Source organism: Podarcis pityusensis (assembly GCF_964106645.2).
Source record: "Podarcis pityusensis genome assembly, chromosome: 3".
NCBI classification, from domain to species: domain Eukaryota; kingdom Metazoa; phylum Chordata; class Lepidosauria; order Squamata; family Lacertidae; genus Podarcis; species Podarcis pityusensis.
The window spans coordinates 12,807,265-12,813,375 of record NC_138026.1 but is presented as its reverse complement, the minus strand read 5'-3'; the positions used below and the strand labels follow the sequence as shown (position 1 = coordinate 12,813,375).

At 43.6% G+C, this 6,111-nt stretch overlaps 1 long non-coding RNA gene across 1 annotated transcript in view; it reads right to left on the bottom strand.

Annotated features, from left to right (window-relative positions):
• Positions 1–5,679, bottom strand: part of LOC308473778 — a 35,641-nt gene extending 29,962 nt beyond the window's left edge. The window contains exon 1 of the long non-coding RNA XR_013984310.1: positions 4,460–5,679. This is a non-coding gene — a long non-coding RNA (uncharacterized lncRNA). The remainder of the gene's footprint in view (positions 1–4,459) is intronic.
• Positions 5,680–6,111: the final 432 nt, after the last annotated feature.

The window sequence follows — 6,111 nt, the reverse complement described above, 5'->3', positions numbered from 1 at the left end:
TCACGTGGAAGGGGAGATGCAACGGAGAGGGCAGAGCCAAGGCAAGGGACCCCGCGAGCCATCAAGTCCGACCGCCTGCAATGCAGGAATCTCAACTAAAAATAAAAAATAAAAAAGGTAAAGGACCCCTGGACAGTTAAGGTTAACTATGGGGTTGTGGTGTTCATCTCACTTTCAGGCCAAAGGAGCTGGTGTTTCTCCACAGACAGCTTTTCGGGTCCTGTGGCCAGCATAACTAAACCGCTTCTGGCGCAACGGAACACGGAAACGCCGTTTAGCTTCCTACGACACCTATTTATCAACTTGCACTGGTGTGCTTTCGAACTGCTAGGTTGGCAGGAGCTGGGACAGAGCAACTGGAGCTCACCCCCGTCATGGGGATTCGAACTGCCAACCTTCCGATTGGCAAGCCCAAGAGGCTCAGTGGTTTGGACCACAGTGCCACCCGTGTCCCTTAGCAATCTCAGCTAAAACAATCCTGACAGATGGCCATCTGCTTAAAAAGCTCCAAGACAGGCAAGCCCACTACCTTCCAAGGGAGTCTGTTCCACTGTCAAACAGCTCTTACCATCAGATCTCCCCACCGCATGTTGAGTCAGAATCTCCTTTCTTGTACAGTGGTACCTCGGGTTAAGAACTTAATTCATTCTGGAGGTCCGTTCTTAACCTGAAACTGTTCTTAACCTGAAGCACCACTTTAGCTAATGGGGCCTCCTCCTGCTGCTGCGCCGCTGCTGCACGATTTCTGTTCTCATCGTGAAGCAAAGTTCTTAACCTGAGGTAATATTTCTGGGTTAGCGGAGTCTGTTACCTGAAGTGTATGTAACTCCAAGTGTTTGGAGGGAGACCTTTGCTTCTGCTCCTCCTCATATTAGTCATCTCAGTGTAGTGATTTGTTGATGTGTGTGTTCTTTACAGATTGTGTTAATTTACCTCTTTGATCTAGTTGAAAACTGCCTGGCAGCACATGCAAATTACCTAAATAAATTAAATAAACCAATGTAAGCATCTTGTGATATCAACAGACTGTTGCACACTGCCATGCTCAGCCATCAATATTACCTGATGGCCCATATTACAGTTGTCAGGTGTCCTGTTTCTCCAGGACAACATCCTCTTTTTCAGGGGTAAAATGTGAGACAAAATGCATTTATTTGCTTTGAATAGTTGTCACAGTGTCCTCTTTTTTGCTCTTCAAAGTATGGCAACCCTACCATGGTATTTCTTCTCCCCCACCCCCCAAGACTTGCGTTGGAAACGTTCAGGTTCAATATTTTAAGAATGACGAAGATAGAGCAATGTTAGTTAATGTGGACCGTTGGTATCAATTCTGTATTGGCTGACCAGTTCAACAGTGGTGGAAATGCACCAGACTTCAGTACAACTCATTTGCTGCTATGACATGTTTGTCTTTCTTGTGTGCCAATAATGCATTGCAGGCCCTTTCTTAAGCTTTTAGGACAGATGCGAAACAATAGCCTCTCAAGTGAGTAGTCCAGCTCGTCTTTCTTATGTTCGAGGCTAGTGAATTATTTATCCATACATCATCGTGCATAAGCAGCAAACCAAAAGGAGTGCTCTCCGCCCTCCACCTCGGTGGTTAAAAATGATGTGTACAGTGGTACCTCTGGTTAAGTACTTAATTCGTTCCGGAGGTCCGTTCTTAACCTGAAACTGTTCTTAACCTGAAGCACCACTTTAGCTAATGGGGCCTCCTGCTGCTGCCGCGCTGCCGGAGCAAGATTTCTGTTCTCATCCTGAGCAAAGTTCTTAACCCGAGGTACTATTTCTGGGTTAGTGGAGTCTGTAACCTGAAGCATATGTAACCTGAAGCGTATGTAACCTGAAGCGTATGTAACACGAGGTACCACTGTACTAAATAGGAAGACAACTGGGAATGAAAATTGAGTCTGGCACAACTGTATTCCTGCCATTCTTGAGTTCTTGTTGTGCATCTTGTGAAACTATCAAGGAATAGATCAGGAAATGCAAAGAAACATGCAAAGAAACAGGAGAAACGGCATGTCTGCTACAAGTCTTATTGGGGATGCTGTTGGCACTGTGGTCTAAACCACTGAGCCTCTTGGGCTTGCCGATCAGAAGGTCGGCAGTTTGAATCCGCACGGCAGGGTGAGCTTCCGTTGCTGTGTCCCAGCTCCTGCCAACCTAGCAGTTCGAAAGCACACCAGTGCAAGTAGATAAATAGGTACCGCACAGGCAGGAAGGTAAATGGCGTTTCCGTGTGTTCTGGTTTCCATCATGGTGTTTTGTTGCACCAGAAGCGGTTTAGTCATGCTCAGTGCCTTCTGAGCCTGAAACTATGTGTTCATTTCCCTGCCTCAAGGTCCAAAAATGCGCCTTGTATGGAGAGCAGAGGAAGGCTGTGAAAGCATCCAAGGGCCGAGGGAAGCATGTTTTCTCACTAGTGATTGGAACTGCAAGTCCAAGAGAATCTCCAGAGGGCATTTCCCTGAAAATACATACAGCATCAGCCATGGGAAAAGGAAAGCGGGAAAAAAATAGGCATCACTATGATTCTTAATTACTGGCCAGCTACTGAAGGACCTCTCTCAATGTACTTGCAGCAGTTAAGCATTAAAGGATAGTTTTTAGTGCTTTGTCTTGCTCATGAAAGCTTAATTAAATTGCTCACAGGTGCCTAGCAGACCTTTCATATCAATAGCAGTACCTGGAAAGAGAGAATTGGCAGCAAGAACTCAACCCCAGCCTCTAATCTGATCATATTATTCATGAATGATTTAAGAAAACAATAAAGTTAATGGCTTGTTAAAGAGCTTTAGTTAAGCGAGATAGGGATAGTTTGGTATTATTTTAGTTCTCTTCCCCCCCCCACCTCTGTCACCAGGTTAATATTTGGATTTTATCTGTCCTGAGCTTCAGTGTCACAGACCAGAGGACCCCTGGTTTGCCCGTGGTACCTGAGTCCATAGAAAAGGGCATGGGGAAAACAAAAATTTGCTGTTGGAGACGGGAATCCCTGCTCAAATTTGGTTTTTCTTCATGTGTACGTATGAAAGGTTTTTTTAAAAAAGGGTTAAAAGCAGAAGGAACTTGCTGAGTATGTCAGAGCCCCTGAGCTAAGTTACTGTTGTAGTGTTTGCAAATGATCTACAAATACTAGATTAGAAGGAACCAACTTTACTTAGTGGTGTGCTGCTGCCAAGCTATATACAAAATGGAAACCAGTAAGCACTTTTGGCTTCCTTTTCCCGCAGGTGTCACACGGAACTGATTCCACCCACATAACCATTTCTAAATCACTTTTGTTCCTGATCCCATTACAACTGTTGCTTAGCAGAAGGGGTGAGGCAGCAGGGAAGTTGGTGCAGTGCAAACACCCTGGCAGGAGTGCCAAATTATGTTCTTAATCTCATGCACCACCCTGGAATCTTTGGGTGGAAAACACTCAGTAAATGTTTGTTTATAGAAAGTGGCTTTGTACAGGGGTCCTGTACCTTTTGCCTTACATCTTTCTACCCCATTCATTTCAGTGGAAAAGAAACACCATACAAAATGGTAGCAGTTGTGTGTGGTGGGGTGTGTGTAAAATAATCAATTATGATTAATTTGTGGACCGAAAGCAGCAACAGCAGTGAATTCTTATTGCTTTCGCTGCATTGATTTTCAGTCCAGACATGGGACGAATAAGCAAAAATCAGAATTTTCCACACCTGTTTCTGCCCAGTATCCTTCTTTTCTTTTCTTTCTTTTTTCTTTTTTTTATTGAGTTTTATTAATACAAAAAGAGAAAAAGTACATTCTACCAAAAGAAAAGCACACAAAAATACACTTATTTACACAAATGTAAATCCTTCCCCCCATTTCCCTCCCACCACCAACCTCTTGACTTCCCTCCACCACACCACGACTTCCTTATTTATAAAATTCTATATGACCCTTGCACTCTTTAGATTTTGAATTTTTATCTCTTTATAACATTCCTAGAGAATGTTGTTCTTTCCGCTTTACTCCTTTAATCTAAACATATCAACATACGTATTCTTTTTGGAACAATATTTGTCCATATATTCTTCAAAGCATTGCCATTCTAGTCTAAGTTTTTGGTTTGTCTGCATTCTGATATAGGCAATCAGCTTTGCCATTTCTATGAACTCGCTTAGTTTACATAGCCAATTGTCTTTTAAAGGTATTGCCTCACTCTTCCATTTGCTGGTAAAAGTTATCCTGGCAGCTGCTGTGGCATATAAGAAAATTCCTTTCTTTTTCTGTGGTATATCTTTCCCCAATAAGCCTAATAAATATACCTCTGGTTTCTTTTGTATAGATGTTTTAAACATTTTTTTGAGTTCTTCATGAATCATATACCCCAGTAGGCCTTGGATTTTTCGCAGCTCCACCAGGTGTGGAACAGTGTTCCTTCCACTTTTCCACATTTCCAGCATAAGCTGGATGTGAAAACAAGGGCTTACTTTTACACCTGCAACATCAAGTGTTATAGTTAATTCAAAACAGTGCATATGTGTCCAGTCTTCCTCTCCCTGCCACTCAAGCACACACATAGCATTTACCAGATTGAAAACTATTTCTTGACTCATCTAGTTAATTTCAAGACTCCATCTATTTTGGGGGCTAGGGTAAGAACAGCTGCATTAGAAAAAAAAGGGGGGGTACATAGAGGAAAATGCCACCCACACCCAAATTTTGTGTCATGGGTAGATACCATAGTAACACTGGGGGGAGAGGAAGTTGCTTCTTTTGCAGCACTGAAATATTCTGCTCACAGGGCTTGTTTTGGGTTTTTCTTTAAACTCCTATCTTTAAATTTCAGGTGATGTGTTGCAGTTGCTATGACAACCTCACATTTTTGTTTCCTGCATAGATTTTGGATCACGTGCCCTGCTTTGTTTTGGCGCCTTTGGGAGTTTGTCGGTAGCTGAAGCAACTCTCTTTCAATTCAGGCAACCTGCAGGGATTGCCTCTTATATTCCTGCTATTACCGGTTTAATCATTTGCAGACCATTTGTTTTTTGATGGTCTTGAGAGAGGGCTTCCCTCATCCGGCTGCCAAAGCAGAAGGATCGTGAATCAAGTCTCCATTAAGATTGTGGCATTTGATCTATGCAAATGTCTGTGTTGATTAAAATATCATGCAAAACTAACACCTGGCATTGTCATCAAGTGATCATATTTTATCCAGAGAAGACTAATGGTCCATCTAGCTCAATAGTGCCTACCTTGACTGGCAGTGGATTTTCAGGAACCAAAATTTGTTATTTACTGAGTATCCCAGGATAGACTGAAATTCCTGATCAATGGCCTTCTCCTTTCAGCCCCCAGAAAAGTGTAATGGCATTGTCCCAACCATGTCCAATTGCCTAGTGAAAACCACCTGTATAGTTAACTGTGTGTTAAGGTTGCTGCTACTGTGTCACAGCTTGGGTTAGTGATCTCAAGACTGTGACATCCAGTCTCAAGGCCAGGTTGTTGTGGGTTGTATTCAACTACATCCTATTCAGAGCAGACTCATTAAAATCAACGAAACTGAAGCTAGCCATGCCCATTGCTTTCAAAGGTTCTACTGAGAGTGTGACTTAGAAACAGGACTGGAGGAGAGGCAGCTTTGCTCTCATGTGGCAAGCTCTGGTTTGTAGTGAAAGGGGAAGTGATTCAAAGGAGTAAGCGTACATACATACACATATCTTAAAGGTAAAGGGACCCCTGACCATTAGGTCCAGTCATGGCCAACTCTGGGGTTGCGGCGCTCATCTCGCTTTATTGGCCGAGGGAGCCAGCGTACAGCTTCCGGGTCATATGGCCAACATGATTAAGCCACTTCTGGCGAACCAGAGCAGCGCACGGAAACGCCGTTTACCTTCCCGCTGGAGCGGTACCTATTTATCTACTTGCACTTTCACATGCTTTTGAATTGCTAGGTTGGCAGGAGTAGGGACCGAGCGACAGGAGCTCACCCCGTCGCAGGGATTCGAACCACCAACCTTCTGATCGGCAAGTCCTAGGCTCTGTGGCTTAACCCACAGCACCACCCGTGTCCCTTACACATATCTTACCTATATAATAAAATTATAACACTGTCATCATGCTGCAATTCATGCAGCTGCCAGCAGAGGG